Source organism: Desmodus rotundus, chromosome 2, assembly GCF_022682495.2.
Source record: "Desmodus rotundus isolate HL8 chromosome 2, HLdesRot8A.1, whole genome shotgun sequence".
Taxonomy (NCBI): domain Eukaryota; kingdom Metazoa; phylum Chordata; class Mammalia; order Chiroptera; family Phyllostomidae; genus Desmodus; species Desmodus rotundus.
The window spans coordinates 166170107-166188306 of NC_071388.1; positions in this window are offsets into that span (position 1 = coordinate 166170107).

The following is an 18200-nucleotide window of genomic DNA, read 5'->3' on the forward strand; positions in this document are numbered from 1 at the left end:
TTTAATATGGAGTAACTATAGAAACGATGGCCTCTTGGATTGTTACTATCATTTCAATTCAAACAATACAGCCAGGTAGGTGCTAGTCCTTGAGGACATACTAGGGCCGTGGGCACTTGACACGTATAATACTTGAAGATTTGACAGGGTATTTAAACAGTTGACACAAGCTTATTTGAGAACTGCTTAACTTGCAAAGTATCCACTGGAAAGTTGAAGTCTGCTGAATTGGGCATCAGAAATCCAGAGAGCCAAGAAACCTATTTTAGTTCTGATTCATACCATGACAAGCTGCATTGCCCTAGGCAACGTGGTCCCTTTCTTCGGCAACAGCAGAAATGACGCCCATGGATCTCAGATGTGTGGTGAGAATTAATATTTTGAAAATACCTTGAGACCTAGACACTTACAATATTTTTCCTGGAAAATATTTTTTCATATATATTTCTCAATCTAAGGCTTTCACTCAGAATCTTTTTCTAAATTTTAAAAATTCTTCATTTTTTGTACTTTCCTCTACCTCTCCTTTATTACTTCCTCATATTGCTGACAAAGAAACTAATTTCCCTTTTATTTCCAACAACCTTCTGTACTAATACACTGGTTAACTCTTTTTTTTTTTTTTTTGGAAGGGTGGGCTGTCAAGAAAATTCCTAAAGGACGGTGTAATGAACTTCAGAAGCAAGTGGCCAGCATATCTTAATCCTAGCTCACTACATTTACTTTTTGTATTTCCAAAAGGCTTTAAAATAATTAATTATAGCTTGACCTGGGGTGGGGGAGTGTTTATTCAGTGGATAAGCATTTTACATTTACCACGAAGAGTTTCTTGCAGAGGGAGCTCTCCATCAGCTCTCACACACTGAAGGGCCCGTGGGGATGGGCGCTGTGCTGGGTCATCTCTGTATACTACTTGAGACCTAGCGTAGAGGTTTGCCCTAGGAGGTGCTTAAAATGTTTGAATTCACTTGATGTGAATAAGTGCACACAATTTACTTTGTTCTTCTTAATGAGCCATTAAAAATTTTTAAATATGATTTTGAAAGTGGAAAATCTTAGCACAGACTATGAATGAGTCTGTTTGTGGATATACAGTGTTGATTCTACCACTGGAATTGATTTATGCCTCTTTTCTGCCTCTTAAACAATCATAATATGAGTTGGAAATTTTGCATTCTGCTCTTCGGATGTTGTTTTGGAAATAAGACTATTCCTGTGTCCTGTGAATTTCTCAGAGAAACAACTAAGTCTCCTTTAACATCAGCTCAGTAAAATGACAGATTTACACAAGAAGGAGGTGACGCTGACTTAGGAATTCAAAGACAAAGATTGGAATTAGAGTTAGCATAAATGTTGCATTTTCTTTTTCTATCTAAGCCAGGTCTTATTCTGGACTGTTCTATTTCTTTTTCTTTCTTTTTCTAATTTTATTGTTGTTCAAGTACAGTTCTCTGCCTTTCCCCCACAACCCCAGCCTAACCCCCAGCCCTCTCCACCTCCCTTCTGTTTCCAACCCCCCCACCCCCAATATCGTCCATGTGTCCTTTATAATTGTTCCTGCAAACCCTTCACCCTTTTTCCCTGAAATTCCCTCCCCTCTCCCCTCTGGTCACTGTTGGCCTGTTCTCAATTTCAGTGTCTTTGGTCATATTTTGCTTGTTTCTTTGTTTTGTTGACTAGGTTCCTGTTAAAGGTGAGATCAAATGGTATTTGTCCCTCACCTCCTGGCTTATTTCGCTTGGCATAATGCTTTCCAGTTCCATCCATGCTGTTGCAAAGGGTATAAGCTCCTTCTTTCTCTCTGCTGCATAGAATTCCATTGTATAAATGTACCATAGCTTTTGATCCATTCATTTACTGATGGCCACTTAGGTTGCTTCCAGCACTTGGCTATTGTAAATTGTGCTGCTATGAACACTGAGGTGCATAGGTTCTTTTGGATTGGTGTTTCAGGGTTCTTAGGATATAATCCTAGCAGTGGAATTGCTGGGTCAAAAGGCAGTTCCATTTTTAGTTTTCTGAAGAAATTCTATACTATTTTCCATAGTGGCTGCACCAGTCTGCAATCCCACCAACGGTGCACTAGGGTTCCCTTTTCTCCACATCCTCTCCAACACTTGTTGTTTGTTGCTTTGGTTATGATGGCCATTCTGACTGGAGTGAGGTGGTATCTCATTGTGGTTTTAATTTGCATCTCCCTGATGGCTAGCGATACTGAGCATCTTTCATATGTCTCTGGAACCTCTGTATGTCCTCCTTGGAGAAGTATCTGTTCAAGTCCTTTGCCCATTTGTTAATTGGGTTGCTTGTTTCCTTAGAATGGAGTCATGTGAGTTCTTTATATATTTCGGAGATTAAACCCTTGTCTGAGGTATCATTGGCAAATATGTTTTCCCATACAGTTGGTTCTCTTTTTATTTTAATACTGTTTTCTTTATCCAGCAGAAGCTTTTTATTTTGATGAGGTCCTATTTGTTTATTCTTTCCTTTATGTCCCTTGCTTTAGGGGACATATCAGTGCAGATACTGCTGTGTGAAATATCTGAGATTTTCCTGCCCATGTTCTCCTCTATGACTTTAATGGTGTTGCGACTTATATTTAAGTCTTTTATCCACTTTGAATTTATTTTTGTGTATGGTGTAAGTTGGTGCTCAAGTTCCATTTTTTTCATGAAGCTGTTCAGGTCTCCCAACACCATTTGTTGAAGAGGCTATTTTTATTCCATTTTATACTGCTGACCCCTTTGTTGAAAATTAATTGACCATAGAGACTTGGGTTTATTTCTGGGCTCTCTGTCCTGTTCCATTGGTCTATCTGTCTGTTTTTATGCCAGTACCAGGCTGTTTTGAGTACAGTGGCCTTGTAATACAGTTTGATATCAGGTATTGTGATCCCTCCTGCTTTGTTCTTCTTTCTCAAAGTTGCAGCAGCTATTCGGGGTCCTTTATGGTTCCATATAAACTTTTGAAGTGTTTGTTCTATATCTGTGAAATATGTTATGGGTACTTTAATAGGTATTGCATTGAATCTATAAATTGCTTTGGGTAGTATGGACATTTTGATGATGTTAATTCTTCCGAAGCATGAACACGGTATATGTTTCCATTTGTTTGTGTCTTTCTTGACTCCTTTCTTCAGTGTTGTGTAGTTTTCTGAGTACAGGTCTTTTACCTCCTTGGTTAGGTTTATTGCTAGGTACTTTATTTTTCTTGTTGCTATATCAAATGAGATTTTCTTCCTGATTTCTGCTTCTGATGTTTCATTGTTGGTATACAAAAATGCCTTTGATTTCTGGGTATTGACTTTTTTTAAACAAAATTGAATTTGGATTAAATTCAGCACAGGAAATTAGTATTGAGGATTCTTATGGACACTTTAATTTCATTCTACATCAATCTATCATCCATGAGGACCAAATTCCATTGAATTATAGTCATATATAGTCAACATAAAGTACTCAAAAATAACAATATATAGTCCATTTACCAAATTATGTTTTTCTCCAAAAGCCATACTGATATATTAAAATCAGTTGATTATTTATCTTTTTTCTAGATGTAAAAGAAATTTTTTAAATATTATTTTTTAATATCTGTGTAAAAATAGTAATGGCACATCTGCCTTGTGAATTTTAGCATAATAAACTTTTAAAAAATACTAATAAATAGAATTAATATATTTGTCCTAAATGTTTAAATTTTTTTCCCAGGTACATTAAGTTTGACTGAATATCTAAGACTCTGATCTGGGAAATATTGCCCTATAGGAACTTCGCTGGAGTGTGCAATTGGAATCAATTAAATTGTATGTTTAAAGTCCTGTTACTCATTCACATTCATTAATATGTTCTCCTTACTAGCTTATAGAACCCTCCTTTTCCCTATTTTGTTTCATTCCCTCAGGCCACAAACCTAGATCATCAAATGACATCCAGTCCACAGATATGGTAGCCTCTGTCCCACCACTGAACACTCACGAGGCTTTTCCATTTACTTAGAAACCTTTCTATAGTTCTTTACATTTAAGTCCTATTGTTCTTTCAAGGGCATTGGGCATAACCCCCTTGGAGAATCCTACCCTGATTCACCTGTTGTGGATTAGGTGCCTTTCTTATCCCAATGCTCAACACTTAATACCCTGCATTGTAAAGATTTGTTTTCTTGTCTCCTTCAGAGTAGGCAATGTGTCATTTATCTTGCCTTTCATAGCACATAGTGATTAATCAGTAAATGTTTATTGAATGCCTCTATGAATGAATGGATACCTTTTCACTTTAAAGCTGCCCTTGACATCTGTTTTATCCAGAACGGATACTATTGACATGAATGGTATAAATAGTTATGGTTACTCCTACCTTTTCACAGCTGGAATATCTTTGGGAGATGACAAATCATTTAGGTTCTTATCCCTTGTCCATTTAATGCTAGCCACTTACCATTGACCATGACAATGGTTATTTCACAAACAAGTACTGTGTTTCCGCTGTTAATCTGGAACTAAGGAAACAAATATAAAGGTGTCTTTGTTCTCAAGGAGTTTAGAACTGATTTGAGTTGAACATCAAAATAAATAATCACTATTTCAATGGAAGTGTGTTCATTAAGGATATATAGTGAAAGAACAGAAGGGGTAGTATTTTTCGCTACCTCAGAGAGGGTCAACAGAAACTTCACCAAGAAGGTAACATTTAACCTGAGTTCTTCAAGCAGAAAGAGGTAGTATTTCCAGGCAAATAAAACAGAATATGTAAAGACATGAAGGATTGAAATTGCTGTAGTGCTCATGGCTGACTAAGATTCAACCATTTTTTTTCAACTCAGGCAAATACCTTAGAAATTTAGAATAATAATTTCCTTCTTACAACAGTGCTCTTCCATGGGGCTATTATTTATCATAAGAGTAAATTGGAGTTAGTGAAGATTTAATATTTTAGTATTGTGGCTTGGAAATCTGTCTCCATTTCATTCCAAGGCAAAATCTCTTTGCAGTGAGGAACTATTGAACTTACTCATTAAAGTCTCCTGTTCGCCTCCAATGAGGAAGCTAGCGCTGATGCCTAAGAGTCAGGATAGTTGTCACTGGTCACTGGAAGTCCTGGTACCAGTCCTCACCTATCCCCGTTCAGTTGTGCCAACAAGTGTGAATCAGAAAAGCAACATGGTAGGTAGCAGCTACTAATTTCTGCACCTTCCCATTCCTACCCATTATATGCTAAAACTTGAAATGACTTGAGGCCCATTAAGGACTTGGTGATATTCCTGATTGTACTATCAGTGAAATAGACCCTTTCAACAAACTTTAGTGCTTTTAGACATTGAAGAGGTATCAAACAATAAAACAATGTGCCTTGATATAGAGAGAAATGAAATAATATTGGAATTGCACAGTGACCCTGATAAATAATTTTCAAGACAAGCTATGATATGTCTTTGGATCATCATTTCCCAGAAGGCACCTATAACATCATGGCCAGTACATAATATTTTGTTAAATGAATGTATCAGTGGGCTTTGGAATGGAGGGAATTCAAAGGTGAAATTAGTTTAAAATGATGTTTTTGCTTAATAAGAAGTAACTCAGTTGTAGCTTGAAACCAGAAGAAAAATAGAGAGGTAGTACCAAAGGGATTCAATATCATCACAAATCTACTCTGTGATTCATTTTGCAGTGATGAGGATACCTCATAGGACTCAGTGAGCTCCCTTGGGTAAGGGTAAGAAGCATGTGCGAGCTTCCCTATGATGGGGAAGAGTGTGTTCAAGAGTACATTATGAAAGGACTTCAGCATGCCATAGGCATATCTTTTCTGGTTTTTGACATACCATGACACATTTTATGGACAAGATATGAGTCCGTAATTTGCCCGGTTATATAATAATCCCAAACATGGCAGGGATGTTCTCTTCTCCCTAGGCCCTTGCTTCACTTACTCTCATGCCAGAGTTACTCTGGTTGATCATATGAGTGTTATATGAATCAGTTAAAACAAAAAGATACTATATTGTTCTTCATTTGAAAACATGAACAGATTTTCCTCTTGACTTATACATTCCAGAGGCTGGATTTGGGAAAGTGACTGTCAGAGATTAAATGTGAAATATCAGATTGTCATTTTTGTCATTGCTTTCCTAGCCACAATAAGCGTGGTAACAGTGTGCATGTTAATAGGCCACCAAAAAGGGCCCATGCTCCTTTCGGTGGAAGAGCAATGAGAGACAAGAGGTGTTAGGTGTTTGAGAAAAGTGTTCTTAATGATTTGTTGGTCTTGAATTCTTCCACATATTACTTTTAGGTAGAAGAATGCAGGGATTCAAATTTGTACAACATACAAGAATGAGAGAGTTTGGAGTTTTTTAAAGTCTCTGGCTATGCCATCTGATGTGGTTCATTCATTGTGACATTTCTGCTTCCTGTGCCTGTTCTTGCCCCAACTGGATGGATATTTTCTTTGTCTTGCTCCTTTGCTTTACACTTATTCAAATTCTCTCCAATTACTCAAATACTGTTGATTTCTCATTGTCTAGCATAAGTCGATGAAGCTCTCTCTGATTATTCCAGTTGATGCTAATTATTTTCTTCTTTAAGTAACTATTATACTTAATGCTTATTGTTCATGATATTATTGTATATTCTTAATTAGTGTAAGTGTTTTTAAGGTCATCTTTTATAATTGAGAAACGCTGCATTATACAAGTTTTATATCTTCCGTAGTATTTAATAAAGTCCTGTTAATTTCTACACATTGAGTTTGTCAACGTAAGAAACATCCAAACATGTAGAGAATTTATGATGAGTGTATTTGAGCCAAACTGACAAGTGCCAGGGAGCAAAGTCTCAAGGAATTAAGAAATGCTCTGGAGAATGGCAGTTTAACACCTTATTTTTTACATTACAATCAAAGGAGGAACCATAAGGGGGAGAAAGCAAGGTGGGAACCCTGTGGGATTAGATAAAAGGTAAAAATGGTAGCCATGTAATTATACACAGGTGGGTACAGGATGGTTAACAATTAGCATGATAACAATAACAATGAAGGGATTTGTGCTCCTCCCCTGGTGAGGTGCCCGTGTTTGAGAGGTCCAGAAAGAGGAAGTTTGACAGTCCAAAGGTATGTTATCACAGATGCAAAAAGACAAAACAGGCTCAGTTAAGGTAAAGAGTGACCCTTTTTAGGGAAAAATACCTGCCTAGGGCATGACTACCTACTATGAACTGCATTTAGTTAATAAGTTTTCATTTCAGGCCATGCTATGTGTTTACTTTAGGTCTCTGCGTTTGTAAGGCCTCCCGTGAGCTTGTCAGGTTTAGTGTGTGGCCCCTCTTCTACCACAAGTTTCATAAAATAAATTTTTAGAAATCAAAAAAATAATATCTCATATTTATAATTTCTTTTATATTTTGAAACATGTCGACATGTATTGTTTCATTTGATTCTTAAAGCAATTTTGTGCTATATGCAGGCCAGACGGTTGTATTCCCAGGTACAAATACTACAGAAGCTAAGAGTGGTCAGGGGAGTTGACCGAAGTTCCAGATGTCGGTCTGTGGCAGAGCCTGAGCGAAATGATAGGTCTTCTGACCCGTGATATTCAGGAAGATATATATCTAGCCCCAATTTGCAGAGTGGCTTATTGAACTATGTTAGACCGCTACTATTAAGCTTGACTTTAGCACATTTAAAAGGACATTTCTTGACAATGAAAAATGAGTGAGATAGTTTTATGGAGCTTTAAAAAGGAAATGCTTATAGAAGTTCTTGCACAGTTCAACCTGACCAGGGAAACTTAAAAGCTAATTTGAACATAGTCTCAATCTGTCCCATTATTATTTTTCCCCAAGAAATTAAGGAAGGAACTTCATGTAATTGTCAGGTCAAAAGAGCACCAGATGTGTGTGAACTAAAACAGCAAATTGTGGCAAGAGCTTTCCAAGTGCTACACATAAGGAAGTGTCTTATTAAATCCATGTTACTCAAGACAGATTAGACATATGCGGCTCCACGGAAACTTTTTTCAAGGAGGAAACAACCGGGAAACAGAAGTGTGGCTTTTTCATAGAGATTAGCTGGGAAATGACATTTAAAATAAAAATTTGTGTTAATTTTAATTTATATTTTAAAAAATCACACTTTAATATTTTGAGGTCATTTGAACTCCAAGTACATTATATAAAATTTTCTATATGAAATTCAACACAATCATTTTCCATGTAGTGCTCACTAAAGAAAGTGTAGCCTAATGGATTCATTCTCCATTCCAAATGATTTGTGTGTGTCTGGTTGAACATTATTTTTTGAGCTAAGAAGATGCCTTGTGTTGGATTATGTCATAGCCTAAGGAGTACAATAGCTTTAATCTTCCTCCTGGCAATAAGTAGCAAAATTGCCTAATGTAGATTTTATGGCTTTCATTTCCCATAGCAGCACTCAAATGGAAGGGGTAATTAGCAATTATATTAGCAGCAAAGAGAGAGGGGACAGTAGTGGGTCCTGGAAAAATAATAAGCAATATACTCAAAATTTTAAATATTTTAGTTAGACTTATTCCATCATAAAATGTATAGCTGGAAAACTCACTGAATGACAGTGAGTTTAAACTTCTCATTTTCAGATGAGGAGACAGAAAGGTTAAGAGTCTTCCTCAAAGACAACCCTTTGAACATTGTTTGATTCTCAGCTATAAACTTAACTCATTTTTAATCTACCATTTTACACATCCCTCTCAAAACATGTTCCTCTGAGAAATGATTAGTGATCAAATTATGTTTGTAAATAATATGTACCTTAGCCTCCTTAGTGTTCCACAACTCTCCTTGGAATTTAATTCCAAACTCTCTTGCATTTCTCACATTTGCAGGTTTACATTCATTTACATCATTATCAGCTAGAGCTTGTTCTCCGTTTATTGGGCTGAATGCTACTTCACTGCAAGGATTCCTTCTAGTTTTGCCCAGCATTGGATTCCCAGTGTGTAGTACATTGATATATTGACACATGCTAGTAAATAATCTTGTGGTTGTTAGTACATATCAAAGGCTGTGAGAAGTTGTATCAAAGAAAACATTGTTTAACTCAAAATGCCCCCAAAGCTATCTGGCCAAACAGCCACTTACTTTTTAAATTTAACACTTATCAATATCTTGATTTTATCACAAATGAACTAAACACTTTGAGTTATATGGAAAAACACAGAGAATATATTTATAAGGCACTTTAATGCATTGTTTCCTCTTCCCCTACTCTAATTCACACATACTTTTCTTATACAAAAACAAGTGAAGCTTAAATACAAAATAGAACACCTTTTAAGACTGAGTCTGGGAAAATCATTAACACCCAAATTCTTGGTTAATTTGGCATTAAAAATTTTTGTGTGCATTAGATTTAGTTACATAATTGCTAAATGCTGAATCTTATGTTGTAAAATATTGGACAATGCCTTTTTGAGATTGGACTGGAATGTAAAGTTTATATGTCAAAGCATACTCACAGCCTGTATTACCTGGAAAGCAGGCTTAGGTGCTGTTACTTAATTAGAAAGCGCAAATCCAGAGGATAGCATGTGGAATACAAGGTGGATAGAGGGTGGAAAAACAGAAAGGAGATAGAACCAATAGGAGGATGTCCAAACACGCTGGCCAGATCACCTGGTCCAGGAGACTTGGACCCCAAAGCGCCTTTCCTGTGAGTTGGGTGGTACCTTCCTTGTAGGTTGCAGAGGGAGGCAGGTGAATAATTTTCCAGTAACACCCTTTTCCTACTGCTGAGTTGTGCAGGCTTGGGTACCAAGCATGGTTCTTTGAGGCCTCCCGCATCCATGGCAATAGGGAAGCCGTGGAGGCAGTAAAGAGGGAGAAAGGACCTTAGGATAGACCTCACAAAATGCTGTCAGCATATTGCACCTGTGTGAGGTTGGCTGGCGCTCACTCAGAGCTGGGTCCTGCAGGGGTGTCTGAGGGAATCAGAAAGGAGTCAGATTAGATGTCTGACACATTGATAGACAGTGATCCAGTCAGAAGTTAAAATGTAAAATGTCCTATCTAGTAGTTATGGATTTTTTATGGCTCGTCTTCATTGCAAAGCTGGACCTTTGATACAGACACTGTTAGTAAGGACACTTGAAATACCCTGTCAAGATATAAACCTGTGCTGTTCAATAATAAGCAGTAGATATTTTTGATCCCCTTGTTTATTCCTTGCTCTGTACTGTCACATGACTCAGGATTGGGGTGAGGCCAAGGGGTATATATAAGGAGGAGGGTCAGGGATGGTTTAGAAAGATGAGGAAAAACCAAAGGAGGAGAGGAAGCTCATGGAGAAAGAGGAATAGGGTCCTGGGTGAGAGTGAGGCACACTATTGCAGGCATTAGCTTGCTTCATCTTTTTAAGAAGGCAGTTAAAATGTCCCTGCTGTCAAAAATGTGGTCATTTTTTAAATAGCTAATGATGCCATGTCTTAACCAGCTGTGTGTCCTTGCACAAGTTTTTTTTACGTTAATTGGTCATTTTCTTATCTGAAAACCGAGGGGTTTGGATCTCACCAGATAATTTCTAAGGTCCAACTGTAGAATAACATAGTTATAGCTAACATTAATTGAGCATTTCTCTTCAAGCACCAAGTCATTCAGCGGTGCTTGTGCTGTAAACTCACTTAGTGATGCTTACAGAGCAGGTACGTTTGGAGCACAGCCGTACTCTCCCTCTTTTTTTTTTTTTTATTTTTTTTTATTTTTTTTTTATTTTTAATATATTTATTGATTATGCTATTACAGTTGTCCCATTTCCCCCCCCACTCCACTCCATCCTGCCCACCCCCCTCCCTCCCACATTTCCCCCCTATAGTTCATGTCCATAGGTCAAACTTATAAGTTCTTTGGCTTCTACGTACTCTCCCTCTAACTGAGCCTTGAACTTGGGCCAGAAGTATTAACAGGCCCCAGGAGTGGTGGAATATAACTCCGCTCGGTCTGAAAAGCTGGGCCCCAGGGACTGTCCCAGCTTGTTACCTGAGGACTTGTGTTTCAATTTTTGTTTTGCTCTAGAAACCCATGGGAAGAAGCCTTTGGCTCCAGTCCTTAAAGCTTACTTTAACAAAATTCTCCTTGAAACAAGGATTTTTACCTTTTTTCCTTCCTTAATGTTGTTTGAAGAAGAAAAGTCACAACAGAAAGTAAGTGCAAACTAAGAAAAGGATAGTCAACCAAATTTCCTTAGGTTTTTGGTTTTGTCTTGTTCTCTTTGGAGAAATTCGCCATAGATATGATGCTGTGTGTCACTGTGCGTGATGCACACTCACTCTGCATCCCACATAGTGTGAAACTGTGTGCAGCCCCAGCGGTCATCTGAGTTAGAATAAACTTTCCAAGTTAGAATCAGTGCATTCTTACCTATAAGTAAATCACATGAGAACATAACTGAAGGAGAACCAAATGAAGTTATGGCAATGTCAAATCATATGCCAATGTAACCATTGTTAAAAGGTTTGTAAGAAAACTGTAAATGAGTAATGTGCCTGTGAAACAGAATGAATCAGATAAAAATGTCAGGATTAATCATGAGTATTTTTCTGCGTAGTGTTATCACCTTAATGTTTGAGAGATTCCGTCTTGGATTTTCTTAATGTGTAGCATGGTGAAAATGTGAACACAAAAGAATATGATGTTCTCAAAGTAGTAGATGCTTTAAAATCCAATTAAATCACTAATAAAACAGCGATGAAGCCTCAGCTGCATGTACTAGGATGAAATGAGCTTTGGCTTTCTGTGTGGGAACAGTCATAGCTCCTCGATTTTTCTTCAAAGCCTTCCTGATCAAGGGCACGTGTTTGTAGGGCAGCAGGCTGGAGGCCACATTGTGCTCTGAGACCAGAGAATGGTTTTTCTGTTTGTGGAGATCAGACCTGCCACCTTGGCGGCCTCAGCGCTCTTCTCTGCTGGTGCTAGCTGGGCGAGCTGGAGTCCAGTAGGAAGTTCCTGAGAGGGTCCTGATCCTCCATTGTTACGAAATGGTGATGTGTCCTTTGGGGATCTCCCTCCACTCCTAAATGAAGAGCATTCTCGATTGACTTTTGTGTCTCTGTTCCAATTGAATAAACGTAGTATTTATTTGGCAGTATATTGTGGGAGTTGCACTGCAAGCAAGTTTTTCAGGTACAAAAAAAGCACATAATCCAATATTTTAGACCGCAGCCTTGAAAGCAGTTGGGACTCCAGTGAAGTCACACAAAAAAATCACCTCAGTTTAATTCTTACTAAGAAAAGCAGATATCCTTTTTTCAGATTTCCCTTGGAAGCTTGTACAACCTAGTACCAGGTTTTATCCATGGCCTTAATCTCTGCACTTTGTATTCAGCCACACACACACATTCTTTAACTTCTAAGTAACTGCTTGGATCAAGGAAGCAACGTTCTCAAAGCGGTGTCATTTCCTGCCCTCCCTGTTTTGAGATGGCGCCTCTGTGAAAGAACTTTTTAAAGTGCCATGTGAACATATGGGAACATTATCATTACAAAGCTATCTGTTTGTGTTTTTAACTGAGAGAAGGTTCTGAAATCTCCACCAAAGAAGTTTGGGAAACAGATATCATGTGTAGGCTAAACGTGTTGTATCTCTTGTGCCAGGCGGTGGTTTTTTTAATTTCTTACAGAAGCAACTGCAAAATCACATGGGAGGGATGCTTATTAAAGTGTTGACTCCTGGGCTTTATACCTTACACCATCTGCATCAGAACCTCAGGCTGCATACCTGTGTTTTACATGACCCGTGGTTCCCTGTGCAAACCAAAGCCAGAGAATCACTGAGAACTCACTCAGAGAGGAGTCATGTTCTTGGTTCCCTTCCCAGTCACCCGAAGGCTGGAAATGCTGCTCTTGTATTAGTCACACCCTAGGACATTTTATTGGGCAGGATGATGGAGTTCTCTGCAGTGTTATAAGCTAGTGGAGGTAAATATTTTTATTTTTTTTTCCTCCAATGAGAGTAGCAAGAAAGGTCAGGCTGCTTGCTGCCTCCAGGAGATTTTAGATATCCCTCCAACTTTCTTGTGACTCCTCTCAGAGAGGACAATGGGAAGAGACCTTGGGGTTTGCAGCCAAAGCTCCAGCTAGCAACGCTGTTTGTGTCTCTTTTCCCTGCACTGTCCTTGGTGCCAACATTTCTCTGTCTGGAATCGGAAGAGATACGACGGAAGTAAATGGCAGAATTGGAGGCTAATGCCATGGTGATCTAGGCTCAAAGGACTCCTGCCTTAGAAGGGATCATTAGTGTGTAGGCAGTTATTCTTAGATATCAGAATTACCTGCAGGGCTTGTTAAAACACAAATTGTGAGGCTCTATTGATAAAGCTTCTGATTCAGTAAGTCTGGGATGGGCCTACGAATCCGTGTTTCTAACCAGCTTCCAGTTGATGCTGCTGGTATGCAGATGATACAATCAAAACCCCTGGTTTAGAGTAAGCCTCCAACTGCAAGCACAGTTAAGGCCGATATTCCAGTCAAAATGCAAGAAAGCATTTTCTTGTCAACAGTAGTATGCTCCCCCATCTAGCTCTGTGTAATACACTCTATGATAGTACAAAGACAGAATCACCTGAAAGTGCATTTCTCAGCATACCTCCATCTTTAGGTGGTGCATAAGTGCACATACAGCGGAATATTATTCAGTCTAAAAAAGGGAGGATAGTTCCCCACTAACTGTGTGAAGCTTGCCACAAAGCAAGCACAGCTGTACTATGCAAGTTTATTCTTAGTTTTGTTCTATTTTGTTTTTGGAATTCTAGTGTCAAGCACCACAAGTTACTAGCTGGCTGGTGGCCCTAGGTTCTGTACCTGCTCTGGGATGTTTTACTAATTTTGGTTAGAAGCAACCATGCCAGATGCCCCTCAGGGGATGCCCTTGTATTTCCTTCAGCCAGCCTGAACGACTCCAACCATGTGCTCTCAATTTGTTCATTATGTAAAGCGTGGTCTTCAGAAAGTTGTGTGTAGGAGAGTTCAAGCGAACCCAAAAGATGAAGCACACACACATGACAGCTAGTGTCTTCTGTACCTTCCTTCCTGGTCAAGGCCCTCAGAGATCATAAGCTAAATTCTTTTCTATATTTGTGGATTTCAGAAAGCTACAGTGTGGCAGAGATAATACTGAACAAGCAAAGAGGGATAGGGCCCTTATTATACTGAGTATGAGTCATAAACCTGGGTAGAAATAGAACTCTGAAATTACCCCATTCTCAAAGGTTTAGTAGGAATAAAAAGATCCGTGTCTGGAACACTTTGGCTTCAAGAACCAGGTTTGCTCAGAAACAGAGAAAGTATCCCAGTGAAGGGTGAAAAGCCTTCTGATTTTGACATATGAACTGATATATTGTTGAGGCTTTGAAAAAAAATCCAGAAACTCAGTGAAGAAGGAAATTAGTTTAAAATCCAGTTTTTGATCTTTTAGTTAGAGTAGAACTCTGGGGGGAAAGTCAAAAAACAGGATCAAAAAGAGTAACAGTTTTAACACTATGTATGGTAGAAAAGAAACTAACCTCAGAAGAGGCCAAGTTTAAACAATGAGCCAGATGAGAGAAACGGAGACAGTGCTGGAGAAAACGGTAAGAGACCATCAGACATCAATCCCTTCTCCAGGGGAACTCTTCACATCATCCCCAGGTGATGTGCCCCGGCTCAGAGATGGTTGAGGGTATTTTTTTTTTTCCTTTTCCCAGGCATAGGGATAAAGCTGTAGTAATCTTCCTCTTCCTCTTATCTAGGATCCACAATCCTTGACCTTGTTTTTCTTTTTTTTTTTGCATCAACATGGTCGGACCTTAAATAGGACTTTGGAATGGGAGTGTGTAAAGCAATCTTGTTAGCATTCTGGGCCATGAGCTTTGACCACGCTTGAGCAAAGCCCTCATCTGTTCACTGCATGTACACACACTCACACACACCCATGTGGCTCAGCCCAGCACACTGCATTCCACATCGCAGTTCAGAGTTTGGGGCCATTTTTCAACTAATACCAGTTCCTTTGCTTTGCCTAATTTTCTAATTAAATGTTTTATTCAGAGGCCTTGCAGGGAATGGTGGTTAATCAAACACAAAATTTGGCTGTCGCAATTCCACTGCTGGGATTATACCCTAGGAATCCTGAAACACCAATTCAAAAGAACCTGTGCACCCCAATGTTTATAGCAGCACAATGTACAATAATCAAGTGCTGGAAGCAACCTAAGTGCCCATTAGTAAATGAGTGGATCAAAAACTGTGGTACATTTACACGATGGAATTCTATGCAGCAGAAAGAAAGAAGGAGCTCCTATCCTTTGTGACAGCATGGATGGAACTGGAGAGCATTATGCTAAGTGAAATAAGCCAGGTGGTGAGGGACAAATACCATATGATCTCACCTATAAGTGGAACCTAATCAACAAAACAGGCATGCAAAATATAACCAGAGACATTGAAATAAAGAACAAACTGACAGTAACCAGAGGGGAGCAGGGAGAGGGATAATGGGGGAAAACAGGGGAAGGGTCATCAAGGAACATATATAAAGGACACATAGACAAAGCCAAAGGGGGTAGGATCAAGGCTGGGAGGGAGGGATGGGTGGGGTGGGAGGGAGTGGTGGGAGAAAAATGGAGACAACTGTGCTTGAACAACAATAAGAAAATTGTGTGTTAGGATATCTATTGACATCACATTTTAATAGTCATAAATTCTCTTTGCTTGGATGCTGTGGGGTTGGGAAACTCTGGAATAGGAAGAATTAAAATAAAAAGTATAATTTTGTTCCACACAGAAAGTTTTATTATTAATATGATTCTATTACGCACCTGATTCCATCACTTATTTGCTAGAGCCCAGTGCTATTGAGGAAATAATAGCATTTTTTACTTAGAAAAAATGCTGGGCCATTTTATTCCACCTAACTGAACTCAAAGATATATCTCTCCCTATACCTTAGCACATACAAATAAAGACTCCCAGTTAAATTTGAATTTCAGAAAAACAACCAGTCATTTCTTAGTACAAGTATGTCCCATACAATATTTGGGATATACTTATACTAAAAGATCACTCATTGTTCATAAGAAATTCAAATTTAATCAGACATCAGGTTACCTGGCCACTCTTAGCATTAGGTCTCTACAGTCTACATCTGTGGTTCTTAACTTGACTGCACATTAGATTTACCTGAGACACCTTTAAATAAAACTTATGCTCAGGGCCCACCCCAGGCAAATTAAGTCAGAAACTTCTGAGGTGGGGTGCAGGCAAGAGCATTTGTTTCGAAGCTCAGGTAATTCTGTTGTATAGCCAGAATTGAGAACTACCCGTCTATCCACTTTTATCCATTGTTCTCTCTTATTGCTTCCAAGTAGCTGTTCTGGTTGTCTGTAGGTTTACATGTCTTCCTGTCGTCCTACATCTTTGGTAATACATGTGACTCCTTAAACACTCCGAACCTGAATTGTTGGTTGAGATAAGGTCCATAATTCTGATTCTTACAACAGCAAGAAAGTGTGTGGGTGGGAGGAGAGGCTGAGTGGAACCCAGAACAGGGTCGAGCCCAAGTGCTGTTTGAGAGTTACAATGCAGCATCTTTGAACAACAGGCTAGCATACTTTTAACTGTGCTAACAGCAAAGACAGGTCAATGCCCGCACTCATGGGAGAACATACGTATGAATATTTGAATGTTTAGTAGAGAAGACTATTAACTCCATTTTTTAAGACTGGGTTCTATTTGGGACTATAATAACATACTAACTGTAGTTGGGGTCTCTTTAGTTTATTAATTATCCTCTCTAATAAGAGATCATCAGTTTGAATTTTACACGTCTCACAGGAATTTTTAGGTTCAGCCCATATTTTCACAAGACAGTTATTAATGCATAAGGGTATAAGATTATCCTTTTCTATAGGATGGTAGGTAGAAACCTAATTTAAATGGATATGCTAATAATTCTTTTCTAATTATGGCCATTAACTGCCTATTATCTTTAAATATTCATACTACAGTCCTCATTTTATTTCTTCACCTAACCAACAGCCTTTGCACTTACATGAGAAAACTCTAGAACTGAGAATTAATCGTACCTTAGTTGGAACCCAGTCCCTCTTCATAAAAAAGAAAAACTTCCCTTAATTGTTAATGCTCTCGTTACAACAAGCCAGGGTAGGAGCTGGATTGTAGTAATTTTCTGAGAAAGAAGAGATTTGACAGATTGGGAATGTTAGGCCCAATTAAGACCAGGCAAGACAAAAGCTCATTAATCTTAACTTTGTTGTATGAATAGTCATTTGTGTATCACAGAAACTTGTTTTGGTTCCTTTTTTAAGTGAATTATAAAATTTTGTAATATCTAGGGCTTTTTTGTTTGTGTTGTTCGATTGCATTTATAAGTAGACATATTGGATATATACACCATTTCAAATATTTTATCTCAGATAAACCTTTTACCTGGATTTTAGACAGTTTGCTCTATTTAATTTTTAAAGTCTTCTTAACATGATAGTGTTTTATGATGCACACAACTGGAAAAAATGAACATACAATATTTCTTAATTAGACATGAGAAGAAGGATGGGGCATTTTCAGACATAAAACCTTCATTCCTCTAAATTATGATACCTGTACTTTAAGCTCCTCTGAAAAGAGGACTGTCTTCTGGGGAAGATAGTTCATAGGAGAGAAACAGGATCTATCAGAAAAGCTGTTTACAATAAAACATTTTGACAGCTCAAATAATTAAATGGGTTTCCCAGGTGCAAAGCAGTGCCTTAAATGCCCCTCTGGCTATAATAGTACACAGATTTATCCTTCAGAAAAAGTGGTCTACTGTGAAAACAAGTTAATGACAGGAAAGGAAAACTAACCAGAATGGTTTGCTAAAGATATTAACAATTTAGTTATTAAGACACTTGTAAATAGGATAAACTAGTATTTTGCTTAACTTAATATTGAAAAAATTTAGTGTCCATTCCTTTTTAAGCAGGTGGGGGGGAAAAAGAGATGTCGATTTAAGCCATAGATTTCCTGCCAAGCACGCATAGACTTGCCTATGTGAAACAATGAATTAGTAAGGAATGGCAGAAAAAAATACTGGGACCTCCCCATTCTCTAGTCTTGAATCTGATTATGCGTATTTTTAAAAATAATCTGCCAACACATTTGCTTCTTCCGTATAACTGACTTTAGTATACTAACCGTG